We start from the raw sequence: 25,750 nt of genomic DNA, 5'->3' as shown, positions 1-25,750 counted from the left end.
GAGCAGTTTTATTACAACTTGTAAGCATTTCATGCTTTTTTTTTAAGAAATTTTTATTTATTTATTTATGCATTTGTCTTTTTACCATTTCTTGGGCTGCTCCTGCAGCATATGGAGGTTCCCAGGCTAGGGGTCGAATCGGAGCTGTAGCCGCCGACCTACGCCAGAACCACAGCAACACGGGATCCGAGCGGCGTCTGCAACCTTCACCGCAGCTCACGGCAAAGCCGGATCCTTAACCCACTGAGCAAGGGCAGGGATTGAACCCGCAACCTCATGGTTCCTAGTCGGATTCACTAACCACTGAGCCACGATGGGAACTCCTTAAGGAATTTTTAAAAGGCAGTCCAGTATGATGTTAAGTAGGAATGGTGAAAGTGATCATCCTTGCCTAGTTCTTAAGACTCAAAGGGAGAGTATTCAGTCTTTCTCTATTAAGAATGATGTTAGTGCAGACCTTTATTCTTTATCAGGTTCAGGCAGGTGCCTGCTAGTCCTGGACTAAGAGTTTTTGTCAGGAATGGACATTGAAGTTCATTGATTGCTTTTTCTGAATCAACTGATATTATTCTTCTTTAGTCTATTAATATGATGTATTATACTGATTGGTTTTCAAATGCCTTGCATTCCAGGGCTGTTCCCCACGGTCGCAATTTATTATTTTTATATATTGCTGGATTTAATTTCTAATATTTTGCAGAAGATTTTTCCATTTATGTTTAGGAGAGACATTGGTCTGTGGTTTTCTTTTATTGTGGTATCTTTGGTTTTGGCATAAAGATAATGCTAGTTTCATACATGAGTTGAGACATGTTGCCTCCTCCTCTATTTTGGGGAAGAGATCATGTAGAATTGGTGGTATTTTCCCATGAATGTTCAATAGGATTCTTCAGAATTCTATCTGGATGTGTCTTTGGTTTTGGTTGGGGGAAGGGTAAAGTTTTAACTATAAATTAAATATATTTAAAGGATATAGGATTATTCAGGTAATTTATTTCTTCTGGGTGAGTTTTGATAGGATGTTCTTTCTAGGGTTTGGTCTATTTCATCTATATTGTTGAATTTATGTGCATAGAGCTGTTTGTAGCTTTTTGCTTGTTATAATTTTTTTTTTTTTTTTTTTTTTTGTATTTTGTCTTTTTAGGCCCGTACCAGCGGCATATGGAGGTTCCCAGGCCAGGGGTCTACAGCTGCCGTCCTACGCCACAGCCACAACAATGTGGGATCCGAGCCATGTCTGCAAACTACACCACAGCTCACGGCAACACCAGATCCTTAACCCACTGAGTGAGGCCAGGGATTGAACCTGCAGCCTCATGGTTACCAGTCAGGTTAGTTAACCCCTGAGCCACTACAGGAACTGTTATACTTTCAGTGTCTATGGGGTCTTCAGTGACACATCTTTCACTCCTTATATTGACAATTTGTGGCTTTTATTTGACTATCATATATTTATATGTATTCATAATACATAATTTCAGTTTTAAAATCCTACCTTGGTTCTACATTATACCCTCTATTCCTTTCCACTCTAGCATTTCCATTCTTTTTAGGGGTGTTTATCCACAGTTCTTGGATCGTCACTGTAATCACTGATTTAAAAATCTGTCTAGTAAGTCTAACATGTGACAGCTCATGATTCCTCATATATGGAGGAATTTTGAGTAATATTAATTATTATGTCATGTGAGTTTAAGTCTTTACATTCTAAGGAAGACATTGACTTTTTATTTCCTTTTAAGATGATCAACTTGGTTAGGTTCTGGCTGCAATTTCCAAATCTCCTTGTCAGGAGGGGTTTGAATGTCAATGCGATCAAAGCCTTTGCAGGGCTATTTGGGTCTGTCCCCTGGGTACACCGTTCAGTGGTCAGTCTGAGACCTCTGAGTTGGTCTAGTTTGCAATTCAGTTCTCAAAGAGCTTGGAAGGCCACTCAGGGTCAGATCCACACATGCACAGCTGCCAGTTGAGCCCAGGAGCTCCTACATTTTATGTGATCACTCTTCCCAGCTCCCTCCTCTCTCTCATCTCCTGATGCTTCCCAGTTCCCTGGGACCCCCTTTCATGGTCTCTCTGCTGGGGGCTGGGGCTTTAGCGTCCTGGCCCAGCAGCTACTTTCAGCAACTGTGTCTCAGCTGGGTGCCCAGTGGTGGGAAGGCCGAAGGGGTAAAAAGCAATGGGAACTCACCCCATGCCCTCAGGATTATAGTTGCTCTCATCAGAGAGGGGGGCTCCCCTACCTGCACAGTTTTAGATGACTACCTGGCACTTCCTGCCATGTCTCGGTAGGGCTGACTGCAGGCTGGACAAAAGAGGAAACACTCCCTCTGAACATAGGAGTCTGCTTTCCTGCTCCTCAGGCCAGAAAGCAAGGCCTTTGATCTTGAAGATCTTTGGTCCATATCAACGTGCTCTACTGGGCTTTGGGCTAACTCTGAGTCTATGCCAGGGGATGCTAGAGATGGGGACACAGGAAATGCACAACCAGTTTGGTGGGACTTCAAATTCTTATCTCCTCTCCAGTCTGCCTGCTACCATTTACTTTTCAATCCCAGAGGTGCTCTGTCCAGGGTTCCTAGCTGCATTCCATGGGAAAGAAAGTGCTTATTCCATCCTGTTCAGAAGTGGAATCTTCTTTGTACTGTAATTACTTGTTAGAGTTTCAATAATCATAGTAATAAATAAATGATAAATAGGCATTATAAATAATAGAAGCAAGTCCTAGTTTTCCTTTGATAAAGGCTTATGTTTATTTTAGGATGTTGTTTGAGATTTTTTTTTTTTAATTCAGCCTCAAAAAGGTATCATTTCAGCTCATCCATCTCCCCCAAAACTCCAACACCAAACAACTTCCTCTCACCCACCTCTGTGAAAATTGCAGACAGACATGTTGACTAGAATTTGCTTCTTTCTTTGTGTCCCTGGCCTCCTTAGCACAGTATCTGCTTTGGATTTATGAACCAGAAACTAAAATGATTGACATGGGTGCCATTCTCTCCTTTGCCAAGTCCACGCTCTGGCACGAGGACTAATGCACTTTGTCATCAGTGTCAGAAGGACCAGGAGAAGAAGCAGCCACACTCTCTGCAAACCAGATCATTAGCATCAAATTTAATCACCAAGTTCCCTGCATCCCTTTCTGACCCTCTCTCTTCCATCTCCACCATACCTAGAGAAGCAGTGGGTGATTCAAAGACAATCCCCCCCCCCATTAGCTTTGGCTTGAGGCCATGACAACTTAGACAAGATACAGGTGTGGCCTGAGAATTTTACTCAAATATGTCCAGTCCTCCTCTTTGTACTTCATTTGTTGCCATTCATGATCCCTAGGGGGGTGTCACTCAAATTGGTTCCTATCTGAACATGACTAGTTTCTGGACTCTAACAACTCAAAAAATTCCACCAGAAGCAAAACTCTCAAACATTATATTCTGACAATTATACACCCAGCCATGAACAATTTGACCCCCAATTCTAACAGCCTCCTCACAGAGGATGCCACCAGACGGGTCCACCAGAAAGAGACCTGTGATATGTCAGACCATATCTCTCATGTGGTATGGCGGAGCTACAGCAGTTCCATCATAACGGGACAGCCAAAGGCCCGAGGAATAGGAATTGTTCATGGATCACATGTGAGGGGGCAAGGAGTATTTATAATGTCCTCTACTCCTGGGGGAAGCTGGGAGTCCTTCTGCAGCATGACTGGCTTTGTTGGAAAAGGCTTATGTTTCATGGATGAATTTTTCTCCTCAGCCCAAATGAGGATTTTCATGCTGGCCACTGGCAGCAGCACTGGGGGCAGGAGAGAGCAAGGAAGAGAAGAAGACCCCTTAGTTCTAACTGCTTCATTGGGAGCCCCCCCTGCTGTTAGCGGGGAGTCACCCCAACATTTTCCTTGAGTGTCTGTGGTGACTACCCTTCCTTCTGCGTGATTCTCCTTGGACAGCTGATGGGGAGGTTTAGGCAAGGTGGGGGACGGGAATGGGACCCTGGGCTTGCCCTCCGTGGGTGACAACCCAGGTTTGCTGGGCCCTGAGGTGCTCCTCCACCCACCTGAGAACACCCAGCTCCCACTGCCCACCCTGGGCTTGGGGAGTCACTGAAACTGAATCTTCAGTGTGGGCATCTCTGAGAGGTATTCAGAGCTCGAAGGCCACCAGAGACGTCTGAATATGACATTCGACACCGTGACTTATTGAAACAACGAGGAATTGTAAAGTGAGTAAAATCTGATTTCTAACCTCAACTCCGGACAGAAAATTCAGCCAAAACCACACACACGCACACACACACACAGTTATAGAACAAGAATAAGACAGCTGGCAAAGATGTATTTTCTCATGTCTGGGCAAAGAGCAGCACATACAGTCTATATAGAGGGGAATTGGTGACTAATCAGCTCTTTCATATTTTGCTTTTCTTAAATCTGTAATCCTACTTCAAAATTTTCTACAACACCAGGCATGTATGTTTAACATCTAAAAACTGCAAAGCCTGCAAATTATAACACCAGAGTCAACAGCCCAGGAATAAGTCCAAGTCAAACTCATTTTAAAAAGTGGCACAACAGGATCAGTAGTGTCTCTTCAGAGCCAGGATGCAGGTTCTATCCCCGGCTCGGTGCACTGGAGTAAAGATCCACATTGCCACAGCTGCGGTGTAGGTCAAAACTGTGGCTCAGTTCTGATCCCTGGCGCTGGAGCTCCACATGCCTCGGGGTGGCCAAAAAAGAAAAATAAGGTAAAATAAAATAAAATAAAAGTGTCTTTCTGGAACATTGTTAGTCGACTATACTTCAATTAAAATTTTTAAAGGAAAAAATAAATAAAAGTTGTGTTCCTAATATTCAGCTACTGATACAAAATAATTTTAAATTTATAAAATTTATCAACCAAAGTCATCTGCAGTTCCTTTAAAATAAAAGAATCGTGGTACATCTTTTTCTTCCACATTTTAACTTTTATCATTTTCCTTGCTGATAAAATTGCTGCCATGCCAAGTTTTTAAGTTTTTATCATCTCTTTTGTTTTTCTGCTAATGTCTTTTTCTGTTTTTTTTTTAAAGTTGTATTGAAGTATTGAAGTTGTATTGAAGTAGATTTACAAGGTTATGATAATTTCTGCTGTAAAACAAAGTGATTCAGTTCTACATGTCCACACATCCATTCTCCTCCCAGTAACACAAACACTGATGAAGACTTCTCTTAATAATCTTCAGATTAGCAAATTTTTCTGTTAATTAAAAAAATCGGCGTGTCTACCACATTCATGTTTTGAAAAAATGGAGTCGATTCCCATAGAAACAGCAAACTGTCCTCTTTAAAGTTCCACAGCCCAGAAAATGCTTGGGTGTTTTTTTGTTTGTTTGTTTGTTTTTTTAAAGACCAAACAACTGATGAAGACAGACATTATTCCCATTCTGATACAATACACTATTACCTTATGTTAGAATCTAACATACACTTGCCTGTATAGTGGCGTAAAGACATAGATATTTAAAATTTCACCTTCTTATGTTCCACTAGCTACCTTTTATCCCTCCTACCCTCACCCTCCTCCCCAACCCAACCTAGTCTCGAGAAAGAAAGAAAGAAAAAATTCCCTGGCAACAAAGCTCCTTTTGATAAATCGACTTTGGGGCACAAAGTGGTCTGGAAAAAAGTGTCAGTCTTTTCAGCACTGGGCTTGTAGCAGTGGAAGTGGCAGGATTTCTGTCTCCTGAGCTGTCCTGTGCCGGTCACCTGGGAGCTGGGTGGTCCGGAAAGCTGGAACCAGCACTTTCCAAATTCTGGCCCTACCTCTGTGCTTGTCTGCACAATTATTTCACCAGTTCACAATAAAAAGAAGGGGAAATGAGGACACTATGGAAAACTGTTCATAGAGATAACTTCAGTTAAAAGCTGCTTTTTACAATGCCCTTCTTTCCTCTTGTTTGCATGTGTGTGCGTGCGCGCGTCTTTATGTACATGCGTATGTGTGTGATGTCTTTGCTTTCAATGCTAAATGGCCTCTTTTTTATGATGATAATAGATGTAATTTTTAAAATGTACTTTCTTGCCAGAACTAAAAGTTGGTGATCTTAAGTTGATCCACCAAACTTTACTGTCATGTTTTTGGTCTGTCAAGTCCAAGCCGTCAGGTTAGATCTGAGGAGGAAGGACACAGATGCTGACAGTCCTAACACACACCCTGCAGCCAGCCCCCACCCCATGTGCGATGGCCAGGATTTGAAAGCAAAGGGTTACTGACCCTAATATCATCTTGATTTGTGAAAGGTATGTTTTGAGCTACTTAATCAGCATGTACTACTCAATTTTTTAACTGGACCGTATCCTTGTTTTCCCTTAAGCTCTGTCTTCTTTATTTTGTCTTCTTCTGTTGTTTATTTCTTATTTTTATTTTTTTAGGGCTGCACCCGAGGCATGGAGGTTCCCAGGCTGGGGTCGAATTAGAGCCATAGCCACTGGCCTGTGTCACAGTCACAGCCACAGCAATGCCAGATCTGAGCTGTGTCTGCGACCTACACCACAGCTCACGGCAGCACCGGATCTTTAATCCACTGAGCAAGGTCAAGGATTGAACCAGCATCCTCATGGATACTAGTCAGGTTCATCTCTGCTGAGCCACGACGAGAACTCCTTGTTTTGTTTTAAATGAACTTTCATCTTTCAGTTTCCAAGATTAATGTTACTAAGTCACCAGTGTGTAAGTTTTCATCGACGTTTTTAGCTAGTGATCCTTTGAATCCGAATCTCATACTTTCCTTTTTCGTATCACCATTCTCATTCTATCCTACAAGCCAACGATGTCTGATTTCAGAAAACTAAAACAAAAACAAGCGAGACAATCAGAGCATACCGCACTTGACAAATCATCTGAGTGAGGTACGCCCTGAGCCCCAAACATCCAACTGTCACAAGCTATGAGCAACCCTCGGGGGTGGCCAGTGTATGTTCCAGGATCTTTCCCACCATTTTTCATTCTTCCTCAAGGACAACCAAACACCATCACAGACCCCCTTCTTCCTCTGTCACCATTCACTTTTCTGATAATGGCACCCGTAAGCATTGTCACTTCTGCACACACATCTCCATCATCTTTAATCACTTTACTCTCACTTCCAGGGCCTACCCAGTAACTCAGAAATTCTCTCCCTTCCCTCTTCCTGTTGATAACAATATCTACACTGGATTGAGTGCCTATATGTCCCAGGTACTATCAAAGGGGGCTTTACTCATGCCGAATCATTTATCTCAATAAATGATATTATCTCCATGTTATGCATGAAAGCCAGGAGAGTTAGGTAGCCTGCCTAGGGTCCCAGGCAATAAACAGCTTTAATGACAGCTAATCATAATAATGATGGTATTGATACAGTTGTATCAATAACTAGAAAGGGGAAAGGTTTTAAGCAAAATTTGACTGAAGAAGTATTTGCTTTTTCAATAGCTCTCAAAAGTACTGAGAAGATTAAGTCACAATTTCCACATGTCCTAAGTCATTCTCTCTAATTATAAACATATTTATGCATTTGTTGAAGACGGCTAACAACTATTTTTAATTCTGTGGGGTTTTTTTGTTTTTTGCTTTTTGCCTTTTCTAGGGCCGCTCCCACGACATATGGAGGTTCCCAGGCTAGGGGTTGAATCGGAGCTGTAGCCACTGGCTGACGCCACAGCCACAGCAACGCGGGATCCGGGGCGCGTCTGCAACCTACACCAAAGCTCATGGCAATGCTGGATCCTTAACCCACTGAGCAAGGCCAGGGATCAAACCTGCAACCTCATGGTTCCTAGTCGGATTCGTTAACCACTGTGCCACGATGGGAACACCTTTAATTCTGTATTTCTGTTTCAGCATTTAGAGTCTTCTATTTCTCCGCAGCCATCTATAGCACTTTTATTTTGTGAACTGAATCCTGTGGTTTGGCCTGAGTACATAACCACCGTGGAGCACAGCTTCTGGAGAAAGTGAGTTCCTGGAAGGGTGCAGCGTGATGAAATGCAAGGTCTCCGACGGACTTAGGGGACCCATCAGTCTGTCAATCAGACACAGAAGAGCTGACTTCGAGGACTGTGGTTTCTTTCCAGCTTTGGCTTTTCAGTTCCAAACAGTTGACTTATCAATTTCTTTGGGGAAACCAGTCATGTGTAAGTCATTAAAAGGAAATCTGGATTCTCAATTCACATCTAGGGGCTGAGTTTCCTTTGGCTGCTTCTAGAAAGGAGTGCACAACTTTCTGCCTCTTCTCTTCGACAGCTACATCTCCAAAAGACGGACCCCTCCCACTCTCCCGGTTGTAAGCCTCAGGTAGACAGAAGTGATAGGGGCCAGACATCACTCTCTTGTCCTAAACCTCTCCCCTGACCTCCCAACTCTCTTTCTCTCTCTCTCTCCTTAGCAGACAACTCCATCTAGATGTCCCCAGTGCCTCCAACTCCACAGGTCCAAAACTCAGTGTATGATCTTTCCCATAAATCTTGCTACTTCTGGTCTCTCCTAGTCTGCATTATAGCACCACTGTCAATGGGGGCACGTGACCCATGAATGTAAGATCCCTGACTTCTCTTCACTGACCATTGCCCCTGAGCCATAATCTAAAGAGTCAATAAAGCCAGTCTACTCAATGTCTGGATGTCTCTAAGTCTGTTCTTTCTCTTCTGCTTTGCTGAAAGCCAGATCTCTGCTTTGTTGGATCACTGGAAAAGGCTCTTGCTGGTTTCTTTCACCCACCTTAAGCACAACTACTAGAATACACTTCCTGTCTGATGCTCTTATATTTATCAAATATGCCTGCTCTCAACCACTTGAAAATAGGGAGGCAATCAATATCAAATGCTCTACCTATCAACAACATCCCTAATTTCCAGTGGACAGTACCTAAACACAAGTGATAACAATTTCTTATCATATAAGAAAGACATCCTTCTAGAATATCAGAGTTGAAGTACAAATCCTTTTTCTTCGATCCCAGAAGGGAAGATAACCCAGTAAGACTAAGAGATTTGGTCACTGGAGTAATTAAATGCCAACAGGAGATAAAGAGTATTGGCATTTATTGAGCAGCTACTACATGGCAGGTGTTATTACAGGAGGCACTTATGCAGACAACCTTAGTTAACACAAGCCTATGATTAGGAATAATCCTCATTTAAAGACCTAGGACTAAGTAATTTGTTCTATGTTTCCCAATAAGTAAGTAGTACTTCCATTTATTTAAATGGGGTTCTGTCCAGTATTCCAAACCTTTACACTTGTCACCATTCCTCATCCCCCCTCACCAAGAAAATCCTGAAACTTAGGAAGCAATGAGTGGCTAAAAGATTCACATATACCCTATAACTGCTTCCATTTAAAGTCAACCACAATGCTTTCTCTCGTTGAAATGTCAAATTTCAAGAATATAAGACTTTTATGGTGACTGAAGGAAGAACTAGGTATAGATGAGAAACAAGTCGATGATAAGGAAATTCAACTGGCAACCTACCTAAGATTCCAGAGAACCCTTCCACTTCCTGAGTCTGAGGTCAAGAGTAACTTTTCCACATAAAAACCTACCAATTGTTTTTAACAACCCAATAAAATATATGTATCAGCACCTACTTTATACTTAGCACTAGTGAGGTACTATGAGGACAAGAGGAAAATAAAGACATGGTACTGCCCACCTCCAAGTAAGTGATCAACTCATGGATGCTAAGATAAACACACAGTAACCGAGAAAGGCAGCATTTGCTATTCCAGCATTAGGCATTATATATATTACATACAACTTTACCGTGTAGTCCACCTAAATAATAATAGTTCCAAATACAAAAGGATTTGACATATTAAAACCACTCAAACAGGCAAATTACACAAAAGATCTGAAAAGTAGCCCTTTCTAAACATGACGTTGAATATGACTTAATAATCCACCTGAAGAACAGAAGTGACTTGCCATGATTATTCTCTAAAGCAGGTCCTCTCCCCTGTATATCTTTCAGCACTGTTAACTCAACTAGAAAACCCTGTCCTCATGAATGGAGGAGAAGCACATTTCATACCAGTCCCTGTTTCAATTATTAACATACTGAATTAGCATACTGTGAATTGGCAAGGTTTTATTTTTATCGTATTAGAACTGCAACATTTCTAAATGGATGAAATGAACACGCGACACTGAGTTTCCTATTACAAGATGCGTGCCACTTACAATTATTTTAATGGAACTCTATTAATGAAGTTAAAGTTATACAAATGCAACAAATGCAAGGTTTTTGATGTCATCGCAAAGTCCATGAGAACAGAGACCACGTTTTTCTCAGTTGGGGATAAGTTACTCCCTTCTCCTTTTGTTTCCATTTGAAAGAATTTCCCTTAGAATCAAGATCTGGATGTGTGCATGGGCCCCCCTCACTCCCACCCCTGGGAGGCAGTGACTCTTGTGACTGGAGAACAGGGGAGAAGGATCAACTTAGAGGATAAGTTAGGGGATAAGTGACCAAAAGTCACACTGAAGGAATGTAGAACAATTAGGATTTTGTCTAATTCCAAAGCCTTAAGACGTGATATTCTACCTTCCAGAGCCCTTAATTTTGTTCTCCTTCTTTTAAAGTTTTGCTTTTCTTGCAAAAACTCTTGCTTCTACTGGTCAATAAACTCTACTTTATAACTATGGTGGGTTTGTGATTTGTTGGTAAAGAGCGAAATTTTAAAGAAAAGTAATTTTTAAATCTCTTGAATCCCTAGAGTTATCTAAAAGTACCTTTTCCCCGTCCCCAGGGTTGTATTTTTGAAAACGTTACAAACCATTGGTATTATCAATGACACGTTATTTTTGAGCCCAGCCCTCTGCTAAGCCCCTAGCTTCATTTGATAATAGTAGGGATGCAAGCGAGGCCCTGCAATACTGTATCTGTCATTAGTCTCTAAGCATCAGGCTTCACATCAATCAGAAGTCATTTACTGTGGAGCCTGTCACAGGATATAATGACTCAAGTTCATTGGGACTTGCCATGCCTCCTCTTCAAGAGGGCTTTCGAACTAGTATAAAAAGACTGTGAAACAGTAAATTAAACAGCAAGTTTCATTTCATCTTTAACATGTTAATTTTGCATGGTAAAGGCTCTAAAATGACTTAATAATGAAGGTTTTGCAATATCGTAATCTGATCCACAGAGACAGACTCAATCACCTACATAAAAGAGATTCGAATGTTACTCCTTGATGAAGGGAAACAAGTCAGCATAGAAAAGCCTTCTCAGAGGATTAATAAACAGGATTTCCAAATTTTAAAGTAAGGATCTCTTATGGCCCAAAAGATAACGAAGGTAACAAATCCTGCCAGTAACAATTGGACTGTATTACAGAGTATCTGATTCTAGGAAAACTTGGAATCATAAATAAATCAGAAAACTGTTCAAATTAGCAAGGCATGCCGGAGATTTGAAGTCACACAAGTGACTTATCCCCAAAGAAATGAAGGTAACAGAATATCAAATTTTTCTTAGAGAAAAAGTACCTATCCTATCAACAGGTGGATTTTTCTAGCGTGCCTGACGGGGTCACTGCATCCTGCTTTGTTTTAGACAAAGGACTCTGGCCTTCTTCCAGGGCCTCCTCATTTATGGAGTAAGTGCAGGCTGTTTGGCCCCAGGCATTTGTGCCACTAGACAGAATCAACATGTTGGTGAAAAGTCACAACCCAGGATCCTATTGGCACTGCAAGTATTTTGAACCAAATTATTTAAAACCTAGATATACTATCACATTTATTTATCCTTGGCTCTATTTATAAGAAGTCTTTGTTTACTAGTCTTTGTAAACAAAGGCTGAGAAACCACACAGATGAGTAAAATTAAAGCCGGCTGTCAATTCGTTAAAAGAACGAAGGAAAGCGTGGTTTGCAGCAAGACCAGATCCTGGCTCCTGCTGCATGGCCTCGGATTCCGTGAACTGTGATGGCTGGGCTGCAGAATTATCCGGTTTCAACCACATGCCCGTGGCCTGACCTCAAATAAAGCAAGGTAGCTGGCAGAGTTCACTGCATTATGTAGCAGCAGAAACCATTTGTTACGTTAAGGTGTTTTTACTCTTTTTTTTAAAATCCATTTAAAGGCTTATAAATTTTTATGAACTCTTTGTGAGGTAAATACAGCAGGGTGGCAATATGACAGCTGAATGAGTTCTGTCCACAAGCCAGCTTCCCCTGCTTTCCATTTGTGACAAGATGGACCAGGTCGTCCACTTGGCTTCCCCCTTGCTATACCTATGGCATCTGGAGACACAGCCCTAACCTCTCCAGGCCACTAGGTTACTGTGTACGGATGTGATAAAACATCCTCTAATCACTCGAAAAAACCCTGGCGAGAATCCAAGTCATAGCATCATCGAGGGCTGGAGTTAGGGCTTAGGATTTTAGCTCATGGTCTCTGTCATATCAGCACCTTGATGTATTTGCTTCACAGACCGGCCATAAACAGTTCTAGATCTTCTGCATCCATAAATTCGGCTTCCCTTTAGAGCTTTAAGTTTCAACTGTTAAACCATTGTTCGGCTTATCACTGTGAAACAGTCAGGTATTATGTTCAATTAATTAAAAAAAAAACTACATAAGATCAATATTAGGATATAAACCAGCCAACTTCAAGAAATCTAAAAGGAACTTCACCTCCCTGACCAAGCAAAACCAACATTCTTTACAAGCGCCTTTATATTTACTAAAAGATTTATCATAAATAAAAGACTTTTAAAAGTAATCAACATCAAAATAGTCTCTAGAAAGGAACAAGTTTGCTTACCCAACACAAATGCCCTTTAATACATCATTTATCCATCAGTAGATATGGCCACTGATGCCAGCAATCAAAAGAAATGTTGACTCTAAGCAGAATGACTAATATGGAGGGTTATCTCTTTTTTTAGAATACGCTTGAGATTCTATAGGCAACATACCCACGTGGTAAGTTATCTATAATATACACATGCACATATAAAAGAATGAATAAAAGCAGCTGTAAAACTTCTTAACATGTTGTAGTCAGTAATGAACGCAAATAGGAATGAAAACACTCGAGACTGCAGTCTTTTGGAGGCAGGAGCTCATAAACCCCAAAGATTCAGAAGCATTACCTCATTGCAGCCTTGAGACAAGCTGAGCATTCACTGTAGGTCTTACCCAGCATTCCCTGGTTCACACAAAGACAACAGAGGCGTGACCAATCACATTGTGGCTAGCAGGCACTGTTTCAAAGCCCTCTCCCAATATTACCCATTGACATGCTCGCTGGCAGCCTGCTGAACTTGTCGTCATGGCAACACATCCCAGCTGCTCACCGAGCCTTGTTATATTACTTTCCCTTTTCACCACTCACTTAGCTAATTAAAAATTTAGGACTATGTTTTTGCATGTTGGATGCAAACTGAAACAATGCAGGGTCCTTTTTTCTCCTCTCCCCTCTCCCACCCCCCCCCACCCCCATGGAGCTTTTAAAAATGCTGGGAAAAGCGATTTGAAGGACACTCCCATGAAGTCCCAATATAACCAATCAATAGAGAGACTGCATGTAGCTTCAGCCAGATGGAATTTGTCGCTAAACCTAGTCTGCAGCAAAAGCAAAACCGAACCGTGTACATCGCATAGGATGGTCTTTCTGTTTCGAAAAAGACAAGCCAATTCTGCAAAGATGATTTATGTTGAGATGCGCGCATTATCCTTGGTCAAAAATGTTCTTAAAATATATATATAGTTTTAATTTAACATGATTCTGATTTAAAGCAGCCTTTTACCCATAATTCCACAATGCAAGCAGGGTAAATAAATAAATATAGCACAGAGGAAAATATCCTGTAAAAAACTGCCAATATGGCAAGTGCCAGAAGAGGTTTTCAGCAAAAAGCAAGCCTGAGAACCTGCCATATGTTTTAGATTTGACCCCCAAAACGTACCACTGCTGGGGCAGGATAAAAACAGCAGTTCTGCAGTTGAAAACCCATGGAAAGAAAAATGCCAGCTTTTGTTTACCAAAGCTCAGAGACATAAATTAAACCTCCCAAACTCAGAGATGATGGTTCCTCACACAGACAGCCTTTTAAAAACTCTCCTTATATCGCCAGTTACGCCTCATCACTAGGGCTGATGCCAAAAGCATTCTAAGGATTCTACGGTAAAAAATTTCCCTTGCTATTTCAGTGCTCCACTTAACATATTTAATCAAGTAGAAAGAACATTAAAATGTGAAACTACGTTCATTGTGAAGAAGCAGAGATAATACACATGAAAGTGGTTTTGAAAACCCAAGGGTTATAGTTTATAGGAAAAGTCTGCACTAATTTCAATTAAATGGAAAAATTGAGATACCAGCATCAGGCCTAGAGAGGGGGCTTGATTTTCTGCTTCCTGCCAGGCAGGTCTCCTCATTTCTCTGTCTGAAGTCATCCAGCACTGCCTGACTTAGAGCATTCAGCCCACAAGCACCAGGAAGCCCAGAATCAGACAGGCAGGCCATACCTTCTCCAGTACTGCCCACATCTCTGAATTTTCAGGTCTACCGACAATTACCACGGAAAAGAAGTCCCACCCACTGAGATGGTTAGAAAGAGAAACCTCAAACAAGCCGCAGAGAATTCTAATTTGTCTGGGAGGGATGCGGGAAGAATGCCAGCTGCTGGGAACATGAGGAGGGATGACTGGCAGAGCCATTCTGGGTATCAAAGGTAAATATTGTTTCGTTTTTCCCTGACTTCTAGCTCTAAGTAACCAACAGATGGGACATCTATGATGAGGCTCTGGGTTAAACATGGTAGACTGTAAACAGCAGCTCCCGACTCCCACTAAAATGACAGCAAGAGGAATAAAAAAGAAGAGAATGAGTGAGAAGACGAAAGCAGATGAAGTCCTCAAATAATTTTGGAAGCTGGACAAGCAGATGGATGAGAGGTAGATGAATAAAGAGAGTGAAGAAAGTTTAAATATAATACAAGAGGAAAAGCAAACCACGGATGGTGGTGTGGGTGTCGTGATTCTGAAACAACTTTGTGTGTATGGTGAGACTGAGAAAATTTGTAAATATATTGTGTGAGAAGGAATACACAAATATGCACGGGGGAAAGGAGAGAAAGAGCTCTGTGGGGTGTGTGTGTGTGTGTGTGTGTGTGTGTGTGTGTGTGTGTGTGTGTTTCTTCTCCTAGCTCTGTCCACTGAAAATCTCTAGAAGTAATGCTACCCCAGTAGCAATGAGCCCACCTGCTCTTCATGATCTTGGGTTTTATTTTTTCATTTCACTTCATTTCACTTGTTTCATTATATTTTTGCATTTTAGGGCCGCACATGCAGTATATGGAAGTTCCCAGGCTAGAGGTCGAATTGGAGCTACAGCTGCCGGCCTATACCACAGCCACAGTAATATGGGATCCAATCCATGTCTGTAACCTACACCACAGTTCACAGCAACGCTGGATCCTTAGCCCACTGAGCAAGGCCAGGGATCAAACCTGCATCCCACTGCACCACAACAGGAACTCCTGATATTGGGTTTTAAGTACTATTCCCCACTAAAGGTAAAAAGGAGAAATGATTGACTCCAGATCTGAGGCAGGAAAAGCTTAAGTGTACCAGGAACATCTTTTTGTGCCAGAAAGCAAGAAAAGGGTCAAAAACTGATGAGGACCACCTTAGAAGACTCAGGGACCAGATTGAAGGGTTTTCCACAGCTAAATAGGGAACAAATTGAGCATCGAATAGCATGTATGCAAGACTATAACACATTGAATAAAAAAAGAATCCATGAGTTCACCGTTAAAACAAACAAACAAACAAACAAACAAAAACAGAACCCTCCTATGCTGCTGGTAGGAATGTAAACTGGTACAACCACTATGGAAAACAGTATGGAGGTTCCTCAGAAAACTAAATACAGAACTACCATGTGATCCAGCAATCCCACTCCTGGACATATATTCAGGACAAAACTTTCATTCAAAAAGATACACGTGCTCCTATGTTCATTGCAGCACTATTCACAATAGCCAAGAGATGGAGACGACCCAAAGGTCCATCACAGAGAAATGGATTAAGAAGATGTGGTACATGGAGTTCCCGTTGTGGCTCAGTGGAAACGAGTCTGAGGATTCATGAGGATTCAGGTTCAATCCCTGACCTCCCTCAGTCAGTTGGGGATCTGGCATTGCCGTGAGCTGTGGTGTGATCTCAGACATGGCTCAGATATGGCATGCTGTGGCCTTGGTGTAGGCCAGCAGCTGTAGCTCCAATTTGACCCCTGGCCTGGGAACTTCCATATGCTGTAGGTGCAGCCCTAAAAAGAAAAAGAAAAAAAAAAAGATAAGGTACATATACATAATGGAATACTACTCAGCCATAAAAAATTACAAAATAATGCCATTTGCAGCAATGTGAATGCAACTAGAGATTCTCATACTAAGTGAAGTTAAGTCAGAAAGAGAAAGACAAATACCATATGATATTACTTATATGCAGAATCTAAAATATGGCACAGACAAACCCATCTACAGAACAGAAACAGTCTCACAGACATGGAGAACAGACTTGTGGTTGCCAAGGCGGGGAGGGGGATGAACTGGGATTTTGGGGTTAATAGAAGCAAACTATTATATTTAGAATGGATAAGCAATGAGTTCCTGCTGTATAGCACAGGGAACTACATCCAATCACTTGTGATAGAATATGATAGAAGACAATATGAGAAAAAGAATATGTGTGTGTGTGTATGACTGGGTAACTTTGCTGTACAGCAGAAATTGATAGAACACTGTAAATCAACTATAAATAAGAATTTTTTAAAAAAATTACAAGATGTGCAGAAAAGGATAGTTCTTAAAAAAACACAAGTGAATGCCAATTCATAACTTTAGAAGAAATTATAGAACTAGAATTTGCATTTGTAACCATCAGTGTAATAAAAGTGATACATGCAAAAACTATTGATGCCCATAAAGCCATAAAGTAAAAGAGTGTTGGAGATTCATGTAGTCTCAGAATACCAACAAATATTTAATTACAAAGAGGAAAAAACAAAGGACAAGCCAAGCTGACACCACTGTAACCAAATGATCAAAATGGGCATCATCAGTGAGACAAAGAGCCAGCGTGCCACCTAATGCCATACACTGAAAAACACAACACAACCCATGAAGTACTACACCCCCCCAAAGATGTTTAATCTAAATTAATCATAAAGCAATAATCAGGCAAACTCAAATTGAGGAACACTCTGCAACACCACCAACCTATAATGTCTTAAAAGCCAAAAGGGAGGTAGAAAACTCTTCTAGATTAAAAGACTGAAGACATGCCACTAAATGCACAAATGATGACTGATGAGAGCTTAGAATTCAAAAATAAGATTAAAAAACAGCTATAGAGAACATTATTAGGATAATAGGAGACATTTATGAACTGTACACCAGATAAGAGTTTACAGCAATGATTCACTTTTGAATTTGATAATTCTAGTTTCACTATGAAAAAGAACATCCTTGTTCTTGGGAGATGAAATAATTTATGGGTAAAGTGTCATGATATTTGCAATGACTCTCTAATGGTACATAAGGTGGATTCACAATAGCTGGATGGGTGGACGGATGGATGGATGGACAGATAGAAGAAATGTGGCAAAATGTCAACAATTAGTAAATCTAGGTGAAGAATATACTGGTGTTCATATCATCTATTTTATCACTTTTATGTTACAAGAAATAAGTTAAAAGCTAGAGAGGGAAAAGAAACCTGGTATGTCCCTGGAATGCAGGTATTGCTTAAGGTGAGGTACGAAACAGACTTAAAAAAGGACTATTCTTTGCAAAACCTTATAAAGAACACTTGGGCACTCAGCCTCACTTCTCTATCAAATAGAGCTACCACTCGACCTTGGCAGACAACAAAAATTTTACATTCTGGAGAAGTCAAACCATTATAGCCTTTTGTTTTGTTTTGTTTCGCTAATGGCCATGCCCACAGCATATGGAAGTTCCCAGGCCAGGGATTGAACCCAAGCCACAGCAGTAACCTACATCACAGCTACAGCAATGCAGGACCCTTAACCTATTGTGCCAGGCTGGAGAATGAACCCACGCTGCCTGTTGAGCTACAGTGGGAACTCCCCAGATAGCTATTTGACTTAGGGACCCCAGGCACAGTTGAGGGGGATAAAAAGATACTGAATAAAATGGGCTGATGTGCACAGTGACATACCTCAGCTACTAGAATGCTGGCAGCCAGTCTAGAGACTGGAAGATGCTTCTGGGAAAACTGTCTACTCCAAGGTAAAAAACACTGTAGCCCCTTCAGTTCTCTCTTCAGGAGGGTCTGACAGAGGAGAACCCCTCTCCTCAGAAATTCAAAACCACATCACAGTGCTTCTAGAGATCAAAACACAACAAAAACTAGAAAGCAAACTAAAGAAATAGAGACAAGGCACAGAGCCCTCCCCCAAACCCCTAAAACTAATATTCCCAGCAGGCTTCTAGGGACGTGGCTCAGCCAAATAAGGAGGCAAATCAAGGAACAGGAAGACATGGAGCCTGGAAACCAGTGGATCTAACAAGGAATGGTGAGAAGAAAACTCCCAGTTAACAGGCGTTCCAGCCTAGAAAGCAGTCCAGAACAGAAGAGGACAGGATGCTCCCAAAGAAAAGTGTCTAAGAAAATAAGGGAATGGACACATTATTTGAAATACTAGAGCACTCTGAGAAATATACTAGTGAGTGTATGGCATACCTGGGAGAAAAAATTGAAGACAAATAGATAAAAAACTCTATGCAACTTAAAAAATAAAGACAATTAACAACTCCAGGCAAACCAAATGGTTATACAAAAAAAAGTAAACGTACTCATATACAAGATGTGGTGGTTTAAAACATAAAAGTTACATAGTCATCATAACATGAACACTGATTACTTATCTTTGCATGCCTATATAACTGCATTGGGAGGATAAGGTGATGGGAAGTGAATATATAAGGAAGCTAAATTTTTATTTACTTTATTTTTTAGATAAAAAATCTAAAATTAATAAACCAAGATACAGTATTATAAGCACATTATTTAGAAACTGAATGAATACCAAAGAAACAACTAAAAGAGTCTAAAGGGAAGTGGGAATTGGAAATGATAGGGGATGGATGACAGGTGATTTGCTATTTTTCATGATAGAGTCATCATTCAGTAACCATGACAGATTGGTTCCAGGACCCCTGTGATAGCAAATACTGGGATGCTCCAGTCCTTTATATAAAAGGCATAGCATTTGCATATAACATTTGTACTTCCTCCCATATACTTTAAATCACTTCTAGATCACTTGCAATGCCTAATACAACGTAAATGCTATGTAAATAGTTGTAAATACAATGTAAATGCTATGTAAATAGCTGCTAGTGCAAGGCAAATTCAAGTTGCTTTTTGGAACTTTCTGGAAATTTTTTTTCAAATATTGTCTATCAGTGGTTGTTTGAACCTACAGATGCAGAGCCTGTAGGTACGGGGACTGGCTGTACCAGATAGGAGTGTGTGTGCACACCTGCATGCGTGTGCACACACTTACTGCAACAGTTGTATTATTTCCGTTTTTAATCTAACCACATAATTACCTTTGTAAAAGTAAAATTTAAATTATAAAACAAAACAGTGATAAACAGCACAGGCCTAGGGCAGAAATCAATCCATTAGTCACACCTTTACCAAGTACCTACTATGGGCCCAGCACTTACCAGGTGTGTGACTTTGGGCAAGTTTCTAAACTCCTAGGGTGCTGGTTTCCTCATCTGTAAAAGGGATATAGTAATAATAATATGCATTTCATTAACCGTACACAGCACAGAAAAAAAGTCTCAATCAGGTCACCTATGACTCATCCTACAATGAGTGTGGTCCTGGGCTTGCCACTGGGGAACAACCTGAAGAAGAGACAGCCCCTGCCTCCTTCCTCTAGAGGGAGGAGTAAAGAGGGACTTACAATGCAAGGCCAAGAAGATGTAATGCCGCCTGGGGCAGGAAACACATTCCTGTACCCCACTTCCCCTCAGCACCCCATAAGAAAGATTAGCGTCCCCAGAGTAAATTCCAGAAAATACTTTAAAAAATGTTGTGTTTGAATCAGTCTAGGAAACACACTACACCCCCTCTGAGCAAGTCACCACTCATCTTAGCATATTTATGGCTCTAAGCATAATGAAAATAGCTTCTCTTTGTTTAATCCAGTATTTCTCAAAGCAATCTGACCATGGAACTCTTTTTTCATTCTACAAGCCTAAGTGTCACAAAATCAGTCCTCCATTTGCACATTCCAGGAGCCACTGCTATAGATTTTAAGACTGTTAGGATGGAGAAACTTTTTTTTTTCTTTTTTCTTTTTAGGGCTGCACCTGCAGCATACAGAAGTTTGAAGGCTAGGGATGGAATTGGAGCTGTACCTCTGGCCTGTGTCACAGCCACAGCAATGCCAGATGCCAGCTAATCTGCAACCTTCGCTACAGCTCTCATGGCAATGCCAGATCCTTAAGCCACTGAGAGAGGCCAGGGATAAAACCTGCATCCTCATAGATGCTAGTCAGGTTCTTAAGCCACTGAGTCACAACAGGAACTCCTGGAGATACTTTCAATATGCCTCTATTTCTTGGCCATTTAAATTCCCTTTGGTTTACCCCCAATTATTTTGAAAATTTTTTAAGTCTGCAAATTTTTTAAGTGGTGAAAATGTTACTTAATAGAAAACTCCCTAACTACATTACCTTTGTGAAAAGGAAACTACGACGTATTGAAGAGATCTATATATGCTTTTGAAAACGACCATATGGTTAATTTCAAATAATTCGGAACCAAGAAAAAGCTCCAATAATGTTTTAGAACAAAGGTTAAAAATCAGTAATAGATTCTTTATTCTGATGTTCAGAAGACCACTAGGAATCGTGGGTAATTTGTGAAATGGGACGAGTTATGGTTTTTAAGCCATCATAAGCCCTCCATTAAAATACCTTATTTAAAAAAAGGCACATGTGGGTTCTGCAGCAGTTTTCCTGTTTTGAAATATGCATGACTTGGATGATTTTCCGTTCACTCCCTCTCTTGCCTTTTGAGAAAACTCATAAATACATTCTTTCAGTGCTGAAGTTTTCTGAGACAGCGAGGCTGGGAATCCAGTGTTGCTTATCTCACAGAAAACAACGGCGCTTTAGTGAAGAAGAACTAAAACGGGTTAGCGCAAAAGCACTGGACAGTGCAAATGGTCCATCACCTATTTTTTAAAAACTGGAAGAGAGACAACCTTCCTCTGACTCACTGGTGGGAATCTCTGGGCAGAGGCTGCCATGGAATTTTCCTTTCTGTTCCTCTTCCGTGAACCGTGGCTCCAGACCTGTTGTCCATGATGAAGGAAAAGAGACTTTCTAATGTGTCTCAGGTGGCCACACACTCTCCTGATGTGACTTTCATCTGCTCCTCTTTGCTCTTCTTACTAAAACTGAAAGCTCTTTACTGTGGGGCATAGGATGCATTAGACTAGGATGCCAGCTAACATCTCTTGGCCTCCATTCTCTCTCTCTGCCCTGAGCTCCTGAAATCAGTCCTCTCTAGGCTTTGCACAGCTGTCGGTTTACTTGTGTGGTGTCCCCAGCACACTGAAAGCTCCTTGCAGGAACCAGGTCTGATATACTGTCTACTGCCTGCCCTTCCATCTCCTCAGCACAGAGTGAGCTTCTACAAAGTTGGCCTCATCAGGCCACCGGCCAATGACACCCTGTGGGCCCCAGCATCTTCTCCCCACCCTGCCTCCTACCACCCCCTCAGAAGCTCCAGCCACACTGGCCACCCCACTGTTTTCTGCTGCCCAACCCCCTCCACACCACTGCCCTGCCTGGGTCAGAGCCCCTGCTTCTAAATTTCCTTACAGCCTGCTTTGTTTCCTGCAAGTTCAATTCTCTCTCCTGCTAAACTGTAGGTCCATGAAAGCCCTCTGCTTGCCAGCAGACATCCTCAAACAAATCCCCAGCATCTAGACCTCCGTCAGGCCCCAGTGTCTCCATAAACATGTGCTAAGAATAGGAATAAATTCATTTCTAAGTGCCTTAGCCTGCCTAGAGAAGTAAAAGCTACAGGAATTCCAGCTTCAGCTACCCTTTCTATGAAATAACAATGTAATTCAATATGTGTAATGCAGTTAGCACATTAATCATATATAATAAAAATGCCATAAGGGTGAGAAGAGCATGCTTAAAATGAAAATTTTATGATTTTTTTTTTAGGGCCTCACTCACGGCATATGGAGGTTCCCAGGCTAGGGGTTGAATGGGAGCTGCAGCTGCTGGCCTACACCACAGCCACAGCAATGCCAGATCCAAGTGTGGCAGCTCATGGTGTTCAAATTTCTAAACAACTGAGAGGGGCCAAGGATCAAACCCGAGTCCTCATGGATACCAGTTGGGTTCATTACCGCTAAGCCACAATGGGAACGCTGAAAATTTTATGATTTTTATCAGGTTATCAGCTATCATTGGGAACCCTTAAATTCCTCAGAGGCACATGCACGATGAGAGAAAAATGGGGAAGAGTGACAAGGCTGCAGGTGGAGTGTAAATGCTGAACAAATGCAGCACATGTAAAAGCATAAAGTATAGAATATAATCTGGCTAAGTTTCTAAATTTATAAGACCCCCCCCCCGCAGCCTGAAACAGCAATAGGAACTCAATAAAGGAATAGGATTTAAAATTATAAAAAATATTCAATGAAGATCTGAAATGAACTGATCTTAGAATGAAGTTACAGCAAAGCACAAACCCCAAAAATTAGGACGATAAGGACAGTTTCTTGGACTCAAAGATAGAGTAGAACAGAGGAAAATGATAACTCTGAGTTCCCAAGTTTAAAGAACAAATATCGTGATTCCTTTCAAAACTTGCCTATTTGAGCATTTAGTCACTTAGCTCCTGGGTTTTTACTAGTTGAGATCATTTCTGAGTTCTCCTTCTCTCCTTTCACGTTACATTTCTCCTTCTTCCTTTGGTGCCTGATCTTTACATCTGGTGAGTGGCTGTGAACACTGCCTCACCCTAACTCTGAAGCTAATAACTTCAATTTCCCTATAAGGACATTCAAAATAGCATGGAAACGCGAACACCACTACTGCAGTGAGTTAGCAGACATCACTGACATTATGTTTCTCCTGATCTTTAAGAATGAGTATCTTGGAGTTCCCGTTGTGGCACAGTGGAAACAAATCTGACTAGGAACCATGAGGCTGCAGGTTCGATCCCTGGCCTTGCTCAGTGAGTTAAGGATCTGGTGTTGCCATGAGCTGTGGTGTAGGTCGCAGACACGGCTCGGATCTCGAGTTGCTGTGGCTCTGGTGTAGGCTGGCAGCTACAGCTCTGATTACACCGCTAGCCTGGGAACCTCCATATGCCCTGGGAGCAGCCCTAGAAAAGGCAAAAAGACAGGAAAAAAAAAAAAAAAGGAATGAGTATCTTCTTTCAGTCACAGATAGACTGGAAGCACCGAGAGGAAAGGATCTTAAGATTTACTGAGCACCGGCTGAGAACTAGGAACAGTATTTTACATGTTCTCTCAGGGAATCCTAAATTCAATGAGAGCCAGTAAGTTAGGTCTCATTATCTCCATTCTACAAACAAAGCATTAATAAGTTAATAGCTCATCCTAAGGCTACAAAGTCCCAAGAGCAATGGCCCTGGGAGAACCTGGGTCCCAGCCTCCTGATTATTCCCCCCAAACTATGCAGTAGCGTGGAGCTAGATTGGAAAACACCCCACGTGCCCATGTTGAAATGCTACAGATCAGTCTAAGGACAAATAATAAATGTGCAGCCTAAGAACAGTCTCTCCATCTGCTTTTACTTTTGAAAGAAAATAAAGCTCCATATGCATGTCAAGTGTCCCTCTCTACTTACCCTTACAACAGAGTCTTGTTATAAGAACTTAGGACAGCACAGAATCAAGTACAAAGCCAGCTAATTATAATTCAATGCACCAAGTGCTGTACAACTAGTGTGTACAAAATGGTGTTGTGTACACTATGCTCTGCCTGGGGTAACCCTGAAACATGCAACAGAAAAGGTGACAGCCAAGGAGGCTTCCAGAAGGAGTTTGAGGGGGAAAAGCATTTCAAAGAAAGAAAAGAGTGCTTGCAACACAAAAAGCAGAGCTAACATTAGTGAGTGCTGCGGAAAGTAGCATAATGTCTTTTTTATCAGAGGAAATCTTGGTTACTCCATTTTGCGCAAACGCCTTCCTGCCACCGCCCGCCTCTTTCCCTCTTTTCCCAGTAACAATTTGTTTCAAATTAGCCAACCAAGAAGAATGTGTGCCCTGACCTGACCAATGGGAAGGGGACAGGTACATCACCTGCGTTAGGCATAAATAGGGAGGGTCTTTTCTTCTTTGCGTGCACTTTTTGAGCACCTGCACCCTTCTGCAGAAGTAAAGACCCTTGTCGAGAGCTCCCCATGTTCGCATGTCTCATTTTTCGACACTGATGATCCGAGCCATGTCCCCAACAGTGCTGAAGCGTAAATCCTCACAACAACCCAGTAAAGTGGTACTATTATCAGGGACAGGAAAACAGAAGCATAAAGAAATTAAGCACAAAGGAATAAAGATATATGCATAAAGCATAAAGAAATAAAGGTATATGTGGATATATATAGTCCATGGATAACAGAATCACGCTGCTGTACACGTGAAACTAACACAGCATTGTGAATTGATTATACTCCAATATAAAATAAAAATTAAATAAAAAAGAAATTAAATAACGTAGACAGCCAGTGGAAGAGTTCTGAATATAACCAAAGGACTAAACAACAGGGCACATTTGGGGATGGGCATCCTACAGGAGGCCAAAGACAGACCCGCCCTACAAACCACAGGATTAATAAATGTTACTTGTTATTAAGTTGTTGCTATGTGCTTGGCATCTTTCGTACATAATCTCACTTAATCCTCACAACAATAATCTCTGAAGTAATCATTCTTAGAACAGCCATTTTACAATAGAGCCAATTAAGGCTAAGGAAAGGTGTATAATTTGCCTGAGGTCATATGGCAAATAAATGCTGGACTCAGACACTGAAATCAAGTTGGTCTGGCTATAAAGCCCATGATTGTAACCACTAGGCTATCTGCTACTTTATTAAACACTGAGAGGTCATTTGGAACAATTAAAAAGCATTTGTTTCCCTCGAACTCAGTGAATATCTCATATTTGTTTTAGAATGAGACCAGTTATACCTGGAAAATAATACTGCATTCTTACCCAAATCACTTACACCCTGAGAGCCCATTTGCATAGAAAATATTTTAAATTGTTCCATTTTTAAAAAACCGGAGTCCTAAGGGAGCTATGTAGCTACATTCAAAATGTATTATTCAGATTTAGAACATTAAGCATCTCATGACTGAAGCTTTTTAAAGAGCTTAAAGAAACACACTCTAAAAGGAGGATAAGGTGACTCTGGTTCTTAGCAAGGAGAGAGGAAATGATGCATCCTAGGAGAAAAAAAAAGGAATATTCTAAGCAAGGACAAGGGATCATTTCCAAGAGTCTTAGTCAGAACCTACACTGCAGAGCTTGCAGTTGCACTAAAATGGTGTGCTCTGGCTTCAGGGATGGAGAGCAACTTGGATGCACATGGTTTTCGTCATCCCTCTGCAACATTCCTAGCTTCCAAGAAAATCGAAACTTTCTGTTTTTACAAAACTTTTTCTCCCAAGAAATGCCACG

The 25,750-nt window shown here is 41.3% G+C and overlaps 1 protein-coding gene across 18 annotated transcripts in view; it reads right to left on the bottom strand.

Annotated features, from left to right (window-relative positions):
* The window catches only part of STOX2 (storkhead box 2), a 215,223-nt gene that overhangs the window by 42,978 nt on the left and 146,495 nt on the right, over positions 1-25,750 (bottom strand). For 3 of the 18 annotated variants that reach the window (XM_085000956.1, XM_085000968.1, XM_021075616.2), the window contains exon 1: positions 13,116-13,162. The exons of 13 other annotated variants lie outside the window; for them this stretch is intronic. The gene's annotated coding sequence lies outside the window, so the exon portion shown is untranslated. Of the gene's footprint in view, positions 1-13,115; positions 13,163-19,730; positions 19,785-25,750 lie in introns of those variants that run through there. 2 more of the 18 variants (XM_085000969.1, XM_085000961.1) reach the window with 1 other exon arrangement.

The sequence above is a fragment of the Sus scrofa genome, chromosome 15 (genome assembly GCF_054392235.1).
Source record: "Sus scrofa isolate SSC_HxYL_T2T_F1_AM1 chromosome 15, Sscrofa_HxYL_maternal_Yorkshire_Landrace_v2.0, whole genome shotgun sequence".
In the NCBI taxonomy this organism is placed as follows: Eukaryota; Metazoa; Chordata; class Mammalia; order Artiodactyla; family Suidae; genus Sus; species Sus scrofa.
This window is presented reverse-complemented; position numbering and strand designations above follow the sequence as displayed.